This window comes from Giraffa tippelskirchi, chromosome 7 (assembly GCF_054371585.1).
Source record: "Giraffa tippelskirchi isolate mGirTip1 chromosome 7, T2T-mGirTip1v1.2.pri, whole genome shotgun sequence".
NCBI classification, from domain to species: Eukaryota; Metazoa; Chordata; class Mammalia; order Artiodactyla; family Giraffidae; genus Giraffa; species Giraffa tippelskirchi.
Genome location: NC_137281.1, coordinates 161,835,993 through 161,845,813, shown reverse-complemented (window position 1 = coordinate 161,845,813; position 9,821 = coordinate 161,835,993).

Below are 9,821 nucleotides of genomic sequence, written 5' to 3'. Positions count from 1 at the left end.
GGTATCTAGGTCAGTATAAATATTTGCCTTTTCCATGTTGTCTTTTCCTGTTGCTTAACCAAATCTGGCCACACAGCACATTTGGGATACTCTCCTGTGTGAGGAAGAGCTCGCATCAGCTCAACAAATGAGCGTAGAGGAGCTTTGCTGTAGCCTGGCTTGGACAGGAGTCTTGGGCCCTGCCATTTCTGGACTATTTAACTCCTCCACCACGCACCCAGTGGGCCAAACCACTCCTGCTCTACCAGTGGTTGCCATGTTGAACAGGGAATAAGAGTAAGAGCAGGATCCCTCTAGTTCCCAGGACAATGGTGCCCAAAGCTTTTGCTTCTTTGTTCTTGGTCCAGCCCCAGCCTGTCCATCAGGCCTCGGTGTTCACAGCAGTCAGTCAGGTGCCTTTAAGGTCACCTTGCTAGGTGCTGGGCACTGGTCTGGAGAATTTATATTCTCAATAGGAAATGTTTAACATGTTTACATATCATTTGTTTTCCTTCTGTGAATTTTCTGTTTATAGTCTCTTAGCTAAAGTCCCTGATCACTGGAAACAGATACTGCCTGACACAGCAGAGAAGTTTATTTAAAGAATACCGATAGACAAAATGTTATCAACTACTAAGTGAAGGATACACAGAAGTTAATTTTAACATTCTTTCTACTTGTTGTAAGATTAAAATTTTTCAAAATGAAATGTGAGGAAGCAGAGGCTCACAAGGGTTCAGAAAGTGACCACAGCCCATCCTGGGTCTCTCCTGTCTCAGATCACCCTCCCAGCTCTGAGGACAACTGATACCACTATCTGAAGATTCTCAGCCAACTTGGTTGAGTCCACCTCTTCCAGCTCAATAGGATGGGTGACAAGAGCCAGCCTCAGCCCTAGGTTAGAGTGACTTTGACCTCAATTGATAGCAATTACCACATTTCAGGTAAAGCAGGAAAGGATATTGACTTTCATCTTGTCTCTCCAGGAAGGAAAACCTCAGTTTTTGAACAGAGAAAATCAGGTAGAGTGCACAGTATAGACACTAAGGTTGGTGACTATACATTCAGCACCATTTCTGAAAGGTGACTTTCTCTGAATTAATCATGGATACTATGGCGATTGAACCCTGGTCTCCTGTATTTCAGGTGAAGGCATTGCCACCTGAGCTATCAGGAAAGCCCAGTGTAGGGGAAGTGGACCAAGCACAAGAGGCAGTGTATTCTGGGCACAGAGGAGTTGAATATGAAACCAAAAGACATCCTGGAACCATCATCACCATCAAATCAGGGTTAAGCAAATGTAGTCATATCCACGTTCTACTTAGAACACTTGAAGTTCATGATCAAATCATACAAAGAAGCAACTTTTTATAGAGTTAAGTTCTGGTCTATGAGCCATTTAATGGTCAAGATGTTGTGTCAGCCATTCAGTTTTATGTTAATTCGTCTATATGAAAGTAAGCAGAAAAGTTGAACTTAAAACTCCAAGCTATTTAACATGAAAAAAAAAGAGACTGAAAAATGCAATAAACTATCACTGTGCCTATCATTAACAGTCTCCTCCAACATGTTTTCAAGCAGTCTTACAAATAATACAAATGTAATTTCAGTGTGAAAGTCTTCATTTTTGTCTGTTTATTTAATCTAATTTATTCAGTTGTAATTCATTCAATTGTGTATGACAAATATTTTGCAGAGTTTAGGTATAATTCAATGAAGCCCTATTAATAACTGCCTTTTCCTAACCTGAAAAAAATTTCTAAATGTCACAGATGATTTAAACAGATGAACATTGAAGTGAAAAAGTAAAAAAAATTGAAATGAAGTGTTAGTTGCTCAACATTTATTTATTGATGCAATCTCTGAGTTTCTCTTAACTAGGAGTTTTCTTTGTAAATGTGGCAATTACAGGTTAATCACAGAAAGTTGAATTACCTGACTATAGATTGAATATAGAATCGGAAAACAAAGTTTCAACTTTTCTCTGTCTACATATACACCTATCCTACAATGCAAATACAAACATAGTTTTGGGGAACAGTATCATTTTTGAGGTTTTCATAACCAAATATTATAATTGAACATAAACTATCAGTTAAAAAATGGTAGTTTTATGCCATTAGCCTATATTCCTCAAAGATCATGGCTTTCCTGCGAAAAGCTCTAAAGCACAGCCTGGCCCGCTCACAGAACAAATGATTGAGCAAACACCAGAGGAGAGCTAGCCGGCTGTGGACTGGCCCCTCCCCCCGCTGGAGGCAGAGAGACAGGTGGGTGATAGCCAGAGCCAGAAGGCGAGGGGCAATCTTGGCCCCAAAGACGGCATCCTCCACCAAACTGTGAGCAGGCTCCCAGTTACTAACAAAGTCTACCTGGGATCCTGGACGGTTGACATCTGCCAGGAGGGTCACAGTCACAGATAAGCTCCCCAGAGGAGACACACGGCACACCTGAGACGGCATTCCCACTGTGCACCCAGGAGATCAAGGGGCTGGGACCAGGGAGATGATAAGACTCACCGCCCAGCTGGGAAGAGTGCTCTCGCCAAGCACCTGGTCACCTGAGCTGCTCAGACCTGGGAAGGGCACAAAACGCAGGCCCAACGGAGTCTGTGCCTTTGTGGAGTACCGAGAACCTGAACCTGAGAGGCTTAGGGCTGGGAAATGCATGCAACCCAGGGCCCGTTGTAGCCTTCCCCTGCAGAGCAACCTGGAGCCTGATCAGTGTACACCAGGAAAGCACACAGCTGTGAGACCCTATTTTTAAAGCAGATTTCTATATATATTGCCGGGAGCCAGCCCACGAGATCCCACCCATGACAGAGTCATGAGGAAGAGGACTGATTTGAGCACGGCTTCTCAGCCCTCAGGGATTCTCGGAAGGCTGCTTCAGCCCTCACCTTGAAGATAATATCTGTCTTTCTGATGTTTGCTATAATAAACCTGTTCTTATGTTCTGTGCTGTAGGCCAAAGGCTTTTCCTGATTCTCTTCTAAAATAGATCATTCTGAAACCTCAATCGACAAGGCCCCTGAACGATAGCACCTTAATAAAATTATCTAGGATATAGAGTATGCTAATCTAAATTCCTCTTGCTAGCATATTAGTTTGCTTAATAAATGTACCTGTGCCTTTGGAGCTAATGTGCATGACAGCTCCTTAACAATAAAAATACTGAGAGCCTCCACACAGAAAGCCCCAATGGGCACAGAGCCCTTCGTAGGAAAAAAGGCTTATTAGAAAATATAAGAGATGTTGCTTTATGAAACTGTTACTTAGTCTACATTTACTCACTGTGGTTTTGCTCTTAACGTATTTAGCCTCTATAATGAAAGCATAATAGTTAGGGATTTATATAAATAAAAATTTAGCTTTAATACAAATAATAAGACGATTGTTAATTCAGCTGGTGATTTTGCTAAGCACTGACCTTGGCGCTTTCAGCTGCTGTGCCATGACTTTATGGGACCACATTCTTCTCTGTTAGGCTCAAGGAGTAAGATAAATTACAGAAGAACAGGTTTTACCTTGAAACTCTGAGTTTGTGAATTCTTTCTTTGTCATAATCTGCTGTGCCTGTATTCTTTAAAAAAAAAAAATGTAGCCCTGGTATTTTCTGTGCCTGATGCAAAAATGACCTGGCTGATAACCCCTATCAATAAAGGAGTCACTGAATGTTAGCAGGCCTCCAGGCCAGAAGATGATGTAAACAACTTTAAACCTTTTGTAACTAAAAACACAAACAGTGTCCTGGTTCCAATAAGGGTCAAAAACTGCTGACCCATTGATTTGATTTGGCATGACTTTACACTTTACATTTGTCTCTATGTACAACTAAAAATATAAAAGCTGCCTTGAAAATAATAAAGTCAGAAGACACTTGGAAACACCGAGACTCGCTGTGTCTTCTCATTCTTATCGCCGACGCTGTCCTTCCTGAGGGAACCCCTGGACCAGCTGGAGAAGGACTCCAGCAATATATTTTTTATAATCTTTGTGATTTTGTTTTTTTAATATTGTATTTTTCAAATCCTAAAAGATGATGCTGTGAAAGTGCTGTACTCAATATGCCAGCAAATTTTGAACACTCAGCAGTGGCCACAGGACTGGAAGAGGTCAGTCTTCGTTTCAATCCCAAAGAAAGGCAATGCCAAAGAATGCTTAAACTACCGCACAATTGCACTCATCTCACACGCTAGTAAAGTAAGGCTCAAAATTCTCCAAGCCAGGCTTCAACAATACGTGAACTGTGAACTTCCAGACGTTCAAGCTGGCTTTAGAAAAGGCAGAGGAACCAGAGATCAAATTGCCAACATCTGCTGGATCATCGAAAAAGCAAGAGAGTTCCAGAAAAACATCTATTTCTGCTTTATTGACTATGCCAAAGCCTTTGACTGTGTGGATCACAATAAACTGTGCAAAATTCTGAAAGAGATGGGAATACCAGACCACCTGACCTGCCTCTTGAGAAACCTGTATGCAGGTCAGGAAGCAACAGTTAGAACTGGACATGGAACAACAGACTGGTTCCAAATAGGAAAAGGAGTATGCCAAGGCTGTATATGTCATCCTGCTTATTTAACTTATATGCAGAGTACCTCATGAGAAACATTGGGCTGGATGAAGCACAAACTGGAATCAAGATTCCCTGAAGAAGTATCAATAACCTCAGATATGCAGACGACACCACCCTTATGGCAGAAAGTGAAGAAGAACTAAAGAGCCTCTTGATGAAAGTGAGAGAGGACAGTGAAAAATTTAGCTCAACATTCAGAAAACTAAGATCATGGTATCTGGTGCCATCACTTCATGGGAAATAAATGGGGAAACGGTGGAAACAGCGTCAGACTTTATTTTGGGGGGCTCCAAAATCACTGCAGATGGTGGCTGCAGCCATGAAATTAAAAGACGCTTACTCCTTGGAAGGTAAGTTATGACCAACCTAGATAGCATATTAAAAAGCAGAGCATTATTTTGCCAGCAAAAGTCCGTCTAGTCAAGGCTATGGTTTTCCCAGTAGTCATGTGTGGATGTGAGAGTTGGACTATAAAGAAAGCTGAGTGTCAAAGAATTGATGTTTTAGAACTGTGGTGTTGGAGAAGACTCTTGAGAGTCCCTTGGACTGCAAGGAGATCCAACCAGTCCATCCTAAAGGAGATCATTCCTGGGTGTTCATTGGAAGGACTGATGTTAAAGTTGAAACTCAATACTTTGGCCACCTCATGCAAACAGTAGACTCATTGGAAAAGACCCTGATGCTGGGAAGGATTGAGGGCAGGAGGAGAAGGGGACGACAGAGGATGAGATGCCTGGATGGCATCACTGACTTGATGGACCTGAGTCTGGGTAAACTCCGGGAGTTGGTGATGGACAGGGAGGCCTGGCGTGCTGAGATTCATGGGGCTGCAAAGAGTCAGTCACGACTGAGCAACTGAACTGAACTGAACGTCTACTCTAGATTTTTAATCTTTGCTTTTTGTTTTTTGTTATCAATTTTGTACCTTTAAAAATCCAATCTTCAGTACCCATTTTTGCTTAGGAGTGTGACTACTGGCTTGATTGCTCTCTTCCCATTTTTGACTCTCCTTTTTCTCCCCCAGGTCACCTCTATCTTCTCCCTCCCCCTTCTCTTCTCTACCCATCTCTGTGAGTCTTTTTGGGTGTTCCAGACTGTGGAGAAACTTAGGGAACTGATTACTGGCTAGGTCTGTCTCTCCTCTTTTGACTCCCTCTCTTCTCCTGGTCACCTCTATCTCCTTCCTCCCTCTTCTTTTCTCTATGTAACTCTGTGAACCTCTCTGGGTGTTCCAGACTGTGGAGAGCACATAGGGAACTGATTACTGGCTAGATTGCTCTCTCCCCTTTTGATTCCCCTGCTTCTCCTCCTGGTCACATGTATCTCCCTCCTCCCTCTTCTCTTTTCCATGTAACTCTGTGAACCTCTCTGGGTGTCCCTCACTGTGGAGAATCTTTTCACCATTAACCTAGATGTTTTATCATCAGTGCTATATGGATGGAGAAGTCTTGAGACTACTGTAAGAATAAGACTGAAAGCCAGAGGCAGGAGGCTTAAATCCAAAATTGAGTACTCCAGAAAACTCCTGACTCCAGGGAACATCAACTGAAAAGAGCTCATCCAAAAGCCTCTATATCTACACTGAAACCAAGCTCCACCAAAGAGCCAACAAGTTTCAGAGCAAGACATACCAAGCTAATTCTCCAACAACACAGGAACATAACGCTGAGCATTAAAATACAGGCGGCCAAAAGTCACACCAAACCCATAGACACCTCAAAACTCACTACTGGACACTTCATTGCACTCCAGAGAGAGGAGATCCAACTCCACCCACCAGAACACCGACACAAGCTTCCCTAACCAGGAAACCTTGACAAGCCACTCGTTCAACCCCACCCATAGGGAGGAACTTCCACAATAAAGAGGAACCACAAACTACCAGCAGACAGAAAGCCCACCCCAAACATAGCAATCTAAACAAAATGAAAAGGCAGAGAAATATTCAGCAGGTAAAGGAACATGATAAATGCCCACCAAACCAAACAAACGAGGAGGAGGTAGGAAGTCTACCTGAAAAAGAATTCAGAATAATGATAGTAAAAATGATCCAAAATCTTGAAAACAAAATGGAGTTACAGATAAATAGTCTGGAGACAAGGATTGAGAACATGCAAGAAAAGTTTAGCAAGGACCTAGAAGAAATAAAAAAGAGTCAATCAATAATGAATAATGCAATAACTGAGATCAAAAACACTCTGGAAGGAACCAACAGTAGAATAACTGAGGCAGAAGATAGGATAAGAGAGGTGGAAGATAGAATGGTGGAAATTAATGAAGCAGAGAGGAAAAAAGAATTAAAAGAAAGAGGACAACCTCAGAGACCTCTGGGACAATGTCAAATGCCCCAACTTTTGAATCATAGGAGTTCCAGAAGAAGAAGACTAAAAGAAAGGCCATGAGAAAATACTTGAGGAGATAATAGTTGAAAACTTCCCTAAAATGGGGAAGGAAATAGCCACCCAAGTCCAAGAAACCCAGAGAGTCCCAAACAGGATAAACCCAAGACGAAACACCCCAAGACACACATTAATCAAATTAATGAAGATCAAACACAAAGAACAAATATTAAAAGCAGCAAGGGAAAAATAACAAATAACACACAAGGGGATTCCCATAAAGATAACAGCTGATCTTTCAATAGAAACTCTTCAGGCCAAAAGGGAATGGCAGGACATACTTAAAGTGATGAAAGAGAAAAACCTACCAGGATCTCATTCAAATGTGAAGGAGAAATCAAAAGCTTTATAGACAAGCAAAAGCTGAGAGAATTCAGCACCACCAAACCAGCTCTTCAACAAATGCTGAAGGATCTTCTCTAGACACGAAACACAGAAAAGGTTTATAAACTCGAACCAAAAACAACAAAGCAAATGGCAACGGGATCATAATTATCAATAATTACCTTAAATGAAAATGGGTTGAATGCCCCAACCAAAAGACAAAGACTGGCTGAATGGACACAAAAACAAGACCCCTACATATGCTGTCTACAAGAGACCCACCTCAAAACAAGGGACACATACAGACTGAAAGTGAAGGGCTGGAAAAAGATATTTCACACAAATGGAGACCAAAAGAAAGCAGGAGTAGCAATACTCATATCAGATAAAATACACTTTGAAATAAAGACTGTGAAAAGAGACAAAGAAGAACACTACATAATGATCAAAGGATCAACCCAAGAAGAAGATATAACAATTATAAATATATATGCACCCAACATGGAGCACCGCAATATATAAGGCAAATGCTAACAAGTATGAAAGGGGAAATTAACAGTAACACGATAATAGTGGGGGACTTTAATACTCCACTCACACCTATGGATAGATCAACTAAACAGTATAGACCTAACAGAAGCAGAAGATATTAAGAAGAGGTGGCAAGAATACACAGAAGAACTGTACAAAAAAGATCTTCATGACCCAGATAATCACGATGGTGTGATCACTCACCTTGAGCCAGACATCCTGGAATGTGAAGTCAAGTGGGCCTTAGAAAGCATCACTACGAACAAAGCTAGTGGAGGTGATGGAATTCCAGTTGAGCTATTTCAAATCCTCAAAGGTGATGCTGTGAAAGTGCTGCACTCGATATGCCAGCAAATCTGGAAAACTCAGCAGTGGCCACAGGACTTGAAGAGGTCAGTCTTCGTTCCAATCCCAAAGAAAGGCAATGCCAAAGAATGCTCAAACTACCGCACAATTGCACTCATCTCACACGCTAGTAAAGTAATGCTCAAAATTCTCCAAGCCAGGCTTCAGCAATACGTGAACCGTGAACTTCCAGATGTTCAAGCTGGTTTTAGAAAAGGCAGAGGAACCAGAGATCAAATTGCCAATATCTGCTGGATAATCGAAAAAGCAAGAGAGTTCCAGAAAAACATCTATTTCTGCTTTATTGACTATGCCAAAGCCTTTGACTGTGTGGATCACAATAAACTGTGCAAAATTCTGAAAGAGATGGGAATACCAGACCAGCTGACCTGACTCTTGAGAAACCTGTATGCAGGTCAGGAAGCAACAGTTAGAACTGGACATGGAACAACAGGCTGGTTACAAATAGGAAAAGGAGTCCATCAAGGCTGTATATTGTCGCCCTGCTTATTTAACTTATATGCAGAGTACCTCATGAGAAACGCTGGGCTGGAAGAAACACAGGCTGGAATCAAGATTGCCGGGAGAAATATCAATAACCTCAGATATGCGGATGACACCACCCTTATGGCAGAAAGTGAAGAAGAACTAACGAGCCTCTTGATGAAGGTGAAAGAGGAGAGTGAAAAAGTTGGCTTAAAGCTCAACATTCAGAAAACTAAGATCATGGCATCTGGTCCCATCACTTCATGGGAAATAGATGGGGAAACAGTGGAAACAGCGTCAGACTTTATTTTTTTGGGCTCCAAAATCACTGCTGATGGTGATTGCAGCCATGAAATTAAAAGACGCTTACTACTTGGAAGGAAGGTTATGGCCAACCTAGATAGCATGTTTAAAAGCAGAGACATTACTTTGCCAACAAAAGTCCGTCTGGTCAAGGCTATGGTTTTTCCAGTGGTCATGTATGGATGTGAGAGTTGGACGGTGAAGAAAGCTGAGCACCGAAGAATTGATACTTTTGAACTGTGGTGTTGGAGAAGACTCTTGAGAGTCCCTTGGACTGTAAGGAGATCCAATCAATCCATCCTAAAAGAGATTAATCCTGGGTGTTCATTGGAAGGTCTGATGTTGAAGCTGAAACTCCAATACTTTGGCCACCTCATGCGAAGGCTTGACTCATTGGAAAAGACCCTAATGCTGGGTAGGATTGGGGGCGGGAGGAGAAGGGGACGACAGAGGATGAGATGGTTGGATGGCATCACCGACTCGATGGACATGGGTTTGGGTAGACTCCGGGAGTTGGTGATGGACAGAGAGGCCTGGCATGCTGCAATTCTTGGGGTCGCAAAGAGTCGGACACGACTGAGCAACTGAACTGAACAGGGGAAGAGAACTATTAAAAATACAAACATATGGAGGCTAAACAACACGCTTCTGAATAACCAACAAATCACTGAAGAAATCAATATTTGCATAGAAACGAATGAAAGTGAAAACACCACAACCCAAAACCTATGGGATTCAGTAAAAGCAGTGCTAAGGGGAAGGTTCATAGCAATACAAGCTTACCTCAAGAAACAAAAGAAAAATCAAATAAATAACCTAACTCTACACCTAAAGCAACTAGAAAAAGAAGAAATGAATAACTCCAGGGTTAGTAGAAGA